This window comes from Cimex lectularius, unplaced genomic scaffold (genome assembly GCF_000648675.2).
Source record: "Cimex lectularius strain Harlan isolate CLEC.00 unplaced genomic scaffold, Clec_2.1 scaffold4, whole genome shotgun sequence".
Taxonomy (NCBI): Eukaryota; Metazoa; Arthropoda; class Insecta; order Hemiptera; family Cimicidae; genus Cimex; species Cimex lectularius.
In genome coordinates, this window is record NW_019392723.1 from 2,587,559 (window position 1) to 2,599,378 (window position 11,820).

The following is an 11,820-nucleotide window of genomic DNA, read 5'->3' on the forward strand; positions in this document are numbered from 1 at the left end:
AATATTAGTCTTCATACAGGTTCAATATATGGCGAGTTGAAAGTTCGTCAAAGCAAAATACACCCAAACACTTGATTTGCAACTTTTACAAAATTATTTGAACCACTTCTAAAGCTCGGAACCTCTAGGGACCCGTTTCATTTTACGCAAAAATGTAGTGACGTGCGATACCAACCGATATGAGTAAAGTAACGGGTAATTTCTTTCGATACCAAGTAATTTTGGTATCGAATATTGTCATTCGACACTATACTATATCGTGTACTTTTTATCGGTAAAAATACTCAAATAGATTTTTCATCGAGTGTTCAAGTAATATTGAATTTTTATTTTACGTTCCAAACATACCTTTCACCAAACTGGGCGTTGACTAGTTACTATTAGGAGCGCCTACAAGCGGCATGTGTCAACAAAGTTCATCGAGATTTCGAATTGATGGTTGGTAACTCTGCTCATATTTCAGGTAACTCATAATTCTTTCCCGCGCCGCACCCCGCACTTTTAATTTCAGTAATTTTGTATAAAATGTTTTTGTCTTAAATCCCTAAAACGTGTTCTCCTTCCTTTTCTTAGGTAGATTCCTAATCATGTTATTTTACTAAGAAAACTGAATCGTCGGCATTTTGTAAACTGTGCGGGAATACGTCGAAACTTTTCAAACATTTGAAAAGAAAACAACCGTTGATCAATTTTCTCAAAACTCGATAACGATAAAATTGAAATATAAATTTTGTTGAAATATGTTGACAGCTTTTCCTTGTTACCTACATACCAACTGAATGAAAAAATACTTAAAAATATTAATAAAAAATGCAAATTTTTGTTTATTTTTAAGGATGAGCGTATTTTACCCACAAATCGATAGAGAGTAAGTTAATCATTTATAAATAAACGGCGAAGTACTCACATGAGTAAGTACTCGTTAGTATCGAATAATTTCTTTCGATACTTGAGTAGTATCCAATATTTCTTTCGATAACAGTATCGAGTACTGGTATCGAATATATTCTGGTATCGCACGTCCTTATTGTCTATCTTGCATTAACGTTAAATCATTCACAATAATTTCACACAATACCAATATGGCACCACAAGAATAGCACCACACTTAAGCCAGAAACAACTTACCCGATGCTACGCCATGCGACGCTACCCGATGCTACCCGACGCAAATCCAAACTCCGATTTTCCATAAGGTTGCACATCTACCCGATGCTATGCCACACTAACATACCCGACGCTCTGTGATCCCCACTGTCCAGATTTTCGTCGGGCAGCATCGAGTACAATCGAAGACAAAAGAACCGGACACTGATATTTTTATTCAAACTACATGTATTATTGTCGTTATATTAATTACAACATACTTATTTTCATATAAACCAAATTAACTGTGATTAAAAATTAATTAGTTTTTATTTAAAAAATTAATTTTAATGGTTTGGTAGAAAATTAATCAAAACACCGGAATACGATTTTTTGATATAATGAATTTAACTAACAATTTATTGTACTCGCTTCGGCGGTACATATACTAAAATTGGAACAATTTATTACACGGTTTTGCTCATAAAATTTAATTAACAATTTATTTCATAGTTTTGCTCGTAAAATTACACCATTTTGTAATTTCGGGTAGCATCAGAACAGGACACTCATATTTGTTTGTAGTTTATTTCAAACTAAGTACATGTAATTTTGTCGTTATATTAATTACAACATGTTATTTTAATGTAAACCAAATTAAACGAGATCAAAAATGCATAAGTTTTTATAAACATTGTTTAATTATGATGGTTAGGAGTAACTTTATTTAAAACAATTAAGTTTAACAAACAATTTATTAGATGGTTGTGCTCATAAAATTTAACTAACAATTTATTACAAGGTTTTGCTCAAAATAGTGCATTAAGAACAAAAGATGCGTTGCGATTGTGATAGTGATTATTGTGATAAACGCTGTGGACTGTACGCGACGTGTGCTTGCGTCGGATAGATGTGCACACCCCACCAAAACGTGGCAAGGCGTCGGGTAGCATCGGGTAAGTGTGTTCCCGGCGTAATGCCCTGAAGATGACCCGAATAAAGGTCGACTCGTCGGCAAAAAATGAAAAAGGTGTTTTTCTCAATTAACTCATTCCTGACCGCTCCTCACAAATCCAACGAATTATTAAATCATTCCACTTCTGTGCTTTAGAGAACAAAGAAATCCCGGGTGCGTAGACATATTCAGGTCCGACTCATGACATATCTTAAAATCCTTTCGTTTTTTCAACGTGAGGACTGCTGTGACTTATCAGAGAGCACATGGCGTCTCATATGGAAGCGTTTTTAGTCATATCCTCTGCACTATTAGGATATATTTATATCATTTATATTACTCCGCTCTCTACCCCACCACGCCCTTGCAACCTACGTCGATGAGACTGTAATCTTATCGTTGAATAAACTCTTGTTGTGAAGGTGCTCATATGTCTATGTCCAATATGAAGTAACACTTTCTTGAGTTTTACCCAGTTTAGCTCTAATAAAGTGTGTGCTAGGTTCGTCGAGGGTTCTTCAACCATAAGTTTACTATGTCATATACATGATCGTAAGACAGAACCTTGGTAATCAACTACATTCCTATCTCAATATCAAACGCCTAAACTCATCTACTGTCTTCTATTCGAAAATATTCAAACGAAAACTCCCAGTTGTGTTCATATTCAATCGGCGAGAATTCTGACCCTTCTTTGGTTAGCCTGTTTGTTTCCGTCTATACCTTCATCTCCCAAAACTCAACTTCGAGGTGTTTCAGTTTTTCTTTCTCAAGCCATTTTTCCAAGACCAATTTTAGCACATTCTCCGGTGAGCATACTTGTGGTTCATGTTCCATGGGTGAGAAAGCTGTCCTTTCTTTGGCTATTTGGCCAGCCTGTTCATTTCCACTAAACCTTCATGTCCCGGAACGGATTAAGGTAACCTTGATGGTATGGGCCATTAGGCAATTTAGGCATTCCCAGACGAGTTTGGAGCTAAAAGCATATGCATTTAATGCCTGTCTGTCCGAAAATATATAGATGCATAGATCTATTGTACGCGTTTCATTTCTTCTTTATCTACTCTTAGACGAAGAGTTGGATTGGATGGATCTCAGCTTTGAAGATGGTTCAGACCAGTCCATAGGGATGTAGCGTACATTCGGCTTGGGGTTGTCTTTCTTCCTAAGCTCTCTGTTAGAAGGATCCGTCAAAATTGAGTTTTGCATTTTTTAGCAAACTCTCTGTTGTGACGATCGCCCCAATACCTCAATCTATCAACTGATTTGGCTGGTTTTTCATAACTAGTGTCCACAAAGTAAAAATTTAGAGGGTAAAGCCATCTTTGGTTGTACGGAATCGCCGAAACTCACAAAGAATTAATTTATGGTTAGCATAAACAAGTTTGTCCTAAATAAGTAGCAGAATCGAAAATTCCACAAATCTGAACCTTTTTACAGTCATACTGAGCTTTGCGCAGGCCGGCGAAGGTGTTTTTCTTACACTTGGTTGGAGTTAGCGGGAAGCTTGATATTTTGTAAACTTGGCGTGAGTAAAAAGGATGAGAAAAAACATTTCCCGTTAGTTAATCAGAGTTAGCCTGCTACAACTCGGAACATATCATCCTTTGGGCATTAATTATAACTAAGTTAATAAGTTTTCCGAGTACGAGCATTATCGAAAGAACGGTAATGGAGAAGTTTCGGCTAGCGAGACTTATCCACTGTTCCCCTTTTGGTAAGGAGTTTACATAACCTACACACCTTCGGGATACTAGTATTAATTAATAATTTATACCGATTATTTTCCGTCGACAATGTGTCCCGAAAGAAACACTCATTTCTTTCCTCAAATTTTCGAAGATATATCTCTTTCATCAGGACTTTGAAAGTATTATTAATAATCCATTACAGTTCGTGGTCCGATTGACCAATTAATATTTTTATGAAAGATATTGGTCGAGATAAAAAAGTCAGTGTAACGAGCGGGATTCGAACCCACTATCTTCGGCTAAATACGCCGCTGCTCTACCACTTGAGCTATCGTGACTTCGATCCTCTCGGTCACCAACTTCCCATCTCAACCTCACCTCTGTAATTTCCCTCCTTTTAGCCATCTTTCAAATGCCGTGTAATCTATTTGATTCTTGGCGACAAATACCTCTCATAAACCTTTTATCTCGACCAATTACTTTCTTAAAAATATTAATTAATTGAAAAATTATTAATAATTCACTGGGATAACGAATATGAATTTCAAATATGAATTTTTATATCTATCTAAAGTACTGAAACATATGAATTTCAGACAGTGAATTTCTGAGTTTATTTCAATAATTCTGTATAAGTTGTCTTTTGTTTTCCCCAACAGAAGTCAAAAATCAGTAATCCCAGTTTTCAGGAAAGGTTTTGTCCATTTCATGCTTATTTCTCTCACTTATAATCACATAAAATAAAAAAATTGTCTACATACCCTGAACGTAAAAATATCTTCCAACGGTTATAATGATTGTAATTACAATTGTATAACAATTGTAAAGCGAGGACATAGGATAGCATCCAGAGGAGTAAAGACTTTTAAGTGGAACATCAATCGAGAAAAATTTTCCACTTGCTAATTCAACAAAAAAGTGGTGATAACTTTGACAGAATGGCATACTGGGACCAAGTACACATCCTTGTGAGGCGCCGGCTTTTATCGGCCTATTATCTGAGAACACATTCCCGCAACTCACTCTGAAGCAGCGTCAAATGGCTTTACTATTCAAGAATAAGGTAATAATGCGTAGGAAAGAAGTTAAGAGTGGAATGATGACGAAGAAAACTGAATTGATGAGAAGGAATAATGTTATGTGAATCTAAGAGATGTATACGTTTTATAAGGAGTAATAATTTTGGCTGGTGAGACTATAACAGGATATGTGTTTCGAAAGTTTGTGAGCATTTACAACATAAATATTTTTTGATGAATAAAATTGTGTTTTCCATTGCGAAATACTTAGAAATACTTATTGTGTAGGATATTTTAAGCACAAATAAAGTGATGTATGTAATTTTTCGGCGATGTTTGGACATGTGATGAGGAAAGATCCATGTTAGGTGAATAAATATGTTCAGACCCGACGGATTAATTCGAAACCCAATCCCGTCTCCGGCTGACTTGTTTTGCCGAGCTGTAGTTGGCTTTTGTCAGGGGGTCGCGTGTCTCCAGACTGGAAGTGAAAGAAACATTATTTGCGAGCAGATAGCCCGAGGCTGACAATCAATAGACGATCACCGCCACCTGCAGGGAACTTCCCCCTTTTCCCGTTTCCTCCCCCATGAATTAATTCCTCGAGAGTTGCATTCGTGTTTTAAATAATTGTAATTGCCTTCTGTAGGAATAATTTTTTTAAAGCAAACTCTATTATAAAGAAACACCTAACCAAAATAAACTGCCCAAATATGAATAAATAATGTTTTAATTCCATAATTTTGTGTATTGGATACAATAATTTTTTTTAAACAATTAATATCGTGAATAATGTCCTCTATTAGTTAAAATCTCTGTGCTCCCGTTAAGCCGGGAACACTGAAGCCAGGAACACACTTACCCGATGCTACGCCATGCGACGCTACCCGATGCTACCCGACTCCTTGCCACGTTTTGGTGGGGTGTGCACATCTATCCGACGCAAGCACACGTCGCGTACAGTCTACAGCGTTTATCACAATAATCACTATCACAATCGCCACGCATCTTTTGTTCTTAATGCACTATTTTGAGCAAAACCTTGTAATAAATTTTATGAGCACAACCATCTAATAAATTGTTTGTTAAACCTAATTGTTTTAAATAAAGTTACTCCTAACCATCATAATTAAACAATGTTTATAAAAACTTATGCATTTTTTATCTCGTTAATTTGGTTTACATTAAAGTAACATGTTGTAATTAATATAACGACAAAATTACATGTACTTAGTTTGAAATAAACTACAAAAAATATGAGTGTCCTGTTCTGATACTACCCGACATTACAAAATGGTGTAGTTTTACGAGCAAAACTATGAAATAAATTGTTAATTAAATTTTATGAGCAAAACCGTGTAATAAATTGTTCCAATTTTAGTACATGTACCGCCGAAGCGAGTACAATAAATTGTTAGTTAAATTCATTATATCAAAAAATCGTATTCCGGTGTTTTGATTAATTTTCTACCAAACCATTAAAATTATTTTTTTAAATAAAAACTAATTAATTTTTAATCACAGTTAATTTGGTTTATATTAAAATAAGTATGTTGTAATTAATATAACGACAATAATACATGTAGTTGAATAAAAATATGAGTGTTCGGTTCTTTTGTCTTCGACTGTACTCGATGCGACCCGACGCAAATCTGTACAGTGGGGATCGCATAGCGTCGAGTAGGGTAGCGTTGAGTAGCATCGGGCAGATGTACACGGGGGTAATGCAACCTTATGGAAAATCGGAGTTGCGTCGGGTAGCGTCGCATGGCGTAGCATCGGGTAAGTGTGTTTCTGGCTTTACGCGATGCAACGCTATGCCACGCTACCCAATGCTACCCGACGCCTTGCCTCGTTTTGATAGGGTGTGCACATCTCTGACGTAGCATACCTATAAAACTAGTTTTTGTCATATGATAAACTGAGCAATGTTGCTTTGTTTGTTGAGATAGAATTTCAGTATTTTTCCTAATACTTTGACAAATGATTACCTATTTTCTCTTATAATTGCGTTATATTTTGTTTTGTTTTTTTACTTTGATTTTGTTTAACCTACCTTTTGCTTGAGTTGAATTCGTGTTAATTGTATGTGAAATGACGCTGTGCAACAGCTTTTTTGCATTTATTATTATCATTTAAATTGTATAAATTCGAAATAAAGCAATAAAAAATCAGTGTTGTATTGTAATTGTGTATTATGTTTGTCTTTGAGTGAACTTAGTCGTTAACGCCCTATAAGCAAAAGTTTTGAAATTTTTTCGCGTCGATGCTTCACATTCCAATGAAAAATTCATAACACCCTTCACATTTCAAAGCTGGGTTTTTATACTTTTAGACTATTTCAATAATATTTAAATTTTGTGTCATTATAAATGAAAAATGTACGGTTGAATTAACAAAAACATCGGAGGCATTTGGAAAGCGATATGAGAGAAAAAAAGCATTTTTAATTTTCCCAAAAACACGTGTGCAGATGTTTTTAATGGTGGAGAAAGAGAAGATCAACTTTATTTCTTGCCCAAAATGTTATTTCAAACTACTTTGTTACGTCGCTTGGTCACGAATTGCGAATTAACCGGAAGAACTTTTTCTCTCACCATGACTATTTAAAATTGTATAACTCCTCTGGATTTTATTCAAATTCAACGGTGTCAACAATGTTTAGATTTTGTGTCATTATAAGTGAAAAAAGAGATCAACAACAATCGCAGCGCCTCTTTTGTTCTTAATGCACTATTTTGAGCAAGCCCTTGTAATAAATTGTTAGTTGAATTTTATGAGCACAACCATGTAATAATTTGTTAGTTAAATTTAATTGTTTTAAATAAAGTTATTCCGGTGTTTTGATAAAATTTCTTCCTAACCATCATAACCAAATAATGTTTATAAAAACTCACGAATTTTTGCTCTCGTTTAATTTGGTATATATTAAAATAAGAATGTTGTAATTAATATAAAGACAAAATTACATATACATTGTTTGAAATGAACTACAAGAATCATGAGTGTCCTGTTCTGACTCTACTCAACGAAAATGGTGTAATTGTATGAGCAAAACCATGAAATAAATTGTTAGTTAAATATTATGAGCAAAACCGTGTAATAAATTGTTAGTTAAATTCATTCTATCAAAAAATGATATTCCGGTGTTTTGATCAATTTTCTACCAAACCATTAAAATTATTTTTTTTTTAAATATAAACTAATGAATTTTTGATCCCGGCAAATTTGGTTTATATTAAAATAAATTTGTTGTAATTAATATAGCGATAATAATACATGTAGTGTGAATAAAAATATGAGTGTCCGGTTCTTTTGTCGTCGACTGTACTCGATGCTACCCCACGAAAATCTGGACAGTGGGGATCGCAGAGCGTAGAGTGGGGTAGCGTTACGTGGCATCGGGCAGATGTACACGGGGGCAATACAACCTTTCGGAAAATTGGACTTTGGATTTGTGTCGGGTAGCATCGGGTAGCGTCGTATGGCATTGTATCGGGTGTGTTCCCGGCTTTAGGCATACTGTTAGTAAGGTTATCTCTAATTTCGTAAGGGATTTCATCCATAGATGTTGCAACGCTGCACTCAGTTGTTGCAGATCAACAGGCTGCGGATGGTGATCAAAAAGCCTTCTCTGCAATGCTTCCCACATGTGATCTATGGGATTGAGGTCTGGAGACAATGGGGGAAGGGGCCGATGTGAAATTCCCAATTTTCTAAACGTTGATGAACAACTCTGCCTCTATGAGGTCTGGCATTGTCATCCAGAAATCGAAAACCCCTGCCAATGAGTTCCTGCTTGAGGGATATATTCCTCGATAATTGTTAAGATATAACGGATAACGGTCCAGTACACGATATATATGGAGTCCAGTTTGTCCTCCAGAGTAAATGTGTGGTGTACTCTTGTAGGCGCATCAATCTATTTCGTTTAAGATCGGGTGGGCACTATGGAAATGGTTCCGTCTTGCACCAATGACAATATTTCTGCCATCCCTAGCGTCGTAATGCGCTGAGAACCACTACCAGGCCTCATATTTGCACTTCCAGTCCTCGGAATCGGGCTTAAGCCCGGGAGACCACGCTCGCCATGAATATCCCTATTCATTTTTGAACAGGTTATATACGAATTTATTTTGAAGTATACTGTGAAAGTGGTCGGAAATAATTTAAAAAACGGAGTATCCACGGGAACAAAAGAAACACAAATAGGCTAAAACGAGAAAGGAAAAGGTCATACTTACCAGGTTGCGCATAGGTCATGCCAAAATCAGCTACCAACGAACCGACCAATTTTGAAGTTTGACCACTTAGATAAGTAGAGAGGTTATCACGGTAGAGCATATAATAACAGATTGTAAAGAACTAGTTCTTCAAAGAAATAAATACATCCCGAATGACCTATGCTCGGCTTTGAGGCACAGCACCAGGAACATCGTTAATCCAATATCTCAGAACCATAAATATTTTTATTGTACATAGATCTTTTTACTTCCATGTACATGGTATGTCTTATTTATAGGATAGAATGTATTTATTTGCGTGAACGGATGAGCATATCCTCAATCACGTCGAGGAATATCGAGTACACAGCGGTTTTGTGATTTTTTTTTTTTTGAAACCAAGGACTGGAGGAGTTCCCTCCTGAGCACTGCAGCTGAGCTGTACAGCTTATTGTACATTGTACTTTATCCCTGGCTCCATATTTTGGGGGAGGGCTCACAACACAAATGTGACCTTGAGCCCCCGTTGTACCGGTGTTCTTCCATCCAAGAAACTCATTTTTGAAGGGGGTTGGGACCAAATTCAGGGTCGCTGAGATCCGATCCCGCCCCTTCCATTGATGAGTGCCGTGTCAATTTCTTTCAATTGCGGCCACCGGTCCCCTTAGGCGTCAGAAAAAGTCCAGAGGCGACGGTGGGGATCGAACCCACGACCACGGGATCGACTAGCCGAGAGTCTGACGCCTCGGCTACCGCGGCCCCTTTGCGAATGAGAATGCGTTTTGTGAATGCTAACCAGACTATTTTGTTTCTGTTTATTTGTGTTATTTTGTCCAGTTGACGAGGTCCTAAGGCACAGAGGGGCTAGCAATAGGATAAAGAAAAGAGAGATTTAGTTATCGTTATATCACAAAACATCATAACTTGGTTGGAGAATCGATAAAAGAAATGAGAGGCGAGAAATTTTAATCTGACAATTGCTTTTGTTTAAGAAAAAAAATAGCGATAAATTACAAATAATGTTAATAGCTATCGTATTGTAATCTTAAACATTAGTCACAATAACTGGCTTATTCTCTTATCAGAAACTGAAACATTTTTTTTTCAAACTGAAATTCTTTTTAGAATACTTTTTGAAGATTATGCCGGCCGAAGAATTTTCCATTGATTTGAATGAAACCGGATTATAAGTTTGTGGTATTGACCTCGAAACACTTAGAAGAATTTAAAATTTATAAGTAAAAAATTAATATCAGTCTAAAAGATAAGGTAAAGATAAAAGAAACCTTCGATTTTAGGATGTTATCGGACATTATTATTATTTGTTATTTTTTGTTATGCTTCAGCCTACACTGTTGTCTTAGCGTTCCTTTTATGCTGAACGGGGCAGATGGCCGATGACCAATCGTTCTGGATATTTGTGTCTTCAACTGTCACCATGAAAAGAAGAAATAGAATGAAAAGAATGGGAAGAAATATGAATCTACTCGATCGGCTTAGATGACCTTGCGACCATCATAGATACTGAAAGAAAGAAAGAGCTTGTGGAAATCACAAAACGCGAAGAAGAAGCTTGAGGAATGAAATTACAACTAGAAGCACCTTACAGAGTCAATGAGTAGCACCCAAGAAACTCTATATCTTTATTTACTCTCCAACAATCGACACTCTCAACCAAAGTACAAGATCAATCTGGCAGCTAAAATTTGACTAGCCGACAAGGAGGCAGCAATAAGGCTTACTCACAAGTTTCCTCCGGTAGTTAAGATTGAGCCAGAGCATCGTAGTTTCAACCTAGATTTTTGGATCACCCAAGAAATGAGTTGGCACGTCAATTTTAACCCCAACTTAAGTAGGTGTACCGGTATAAACCGGTTCCATAGAGCCAATGTGCCTCAGTGCAGAGTCGATGCCAGTGTTCATAACAGTCTACTAAACTGAAAGAGCGAGGAAACTTAACGTTCTTCTGCCACTGTTGGTTACCGACTCTCGACAAAACTAGACCAAAGAAAAGAGTGCCTTCTGACCTAAAGCCGACTAGGTAATACCTACTTGCAAGAGATATCACAATGGACTGCAACTTTCCGACGGACAGCATTTGGGCCTGTCCTGATGAAGTTGGCTCTTATTGCATCCAAGTTATATGACTTTTTGCACCCCACCCAGACGTAAGCAATCCCAGACACGACGAACAAATTCAACAAGACCTAGACTGTTCCACAATTTTCCCCTTCCCAAACCCTTTCTTCATTAGATGTAAAATCATCGTCCGTCACAAACAAAATCTTCCCAAAATATATACAATTTGCCTTAACACCATTTACAACTCAGTCCTTAATACTACTACTTTCCAATCCAATGGAAATTGGTAATTATAAGGCCGATCTCCAACTTCAAAAACCTCTCCCACGGCTTGGCAAATGCTTTGAACAACTCCTCCTGAAACACCTATATCCAATCTTTAGAAACTCATCGTTCTTTCATGTCCGATAGATACTTTCAAGTGCAAATCGGAACTTCAGTCTCCTCATCGACTACGCAGAATCGATACAGAAGCATAAAACCCTGTACCATCATCCAGCTTCTTACTTTCACAACTTTCACATCGAACCTTTTAATTTCAGCATTCAATTCTCCCTAGAGATCTAAAGCACCACTGGTCTCGGAATTTTCTACCTAAAGAAGAAAGTAAATCGTGTTTCTGATAAAAGTTTAGTGACCCTGCTCAAGGCTAGGGTTGCTGTGGAGCTGTCAAGGGAGGGATAAGTGCTATTGCAACTTGTTCAGGGGACTCTGGTGCTTGTAGATTCCGATAGATAATTGCTCCATTAAAGAAGAACTCGTCG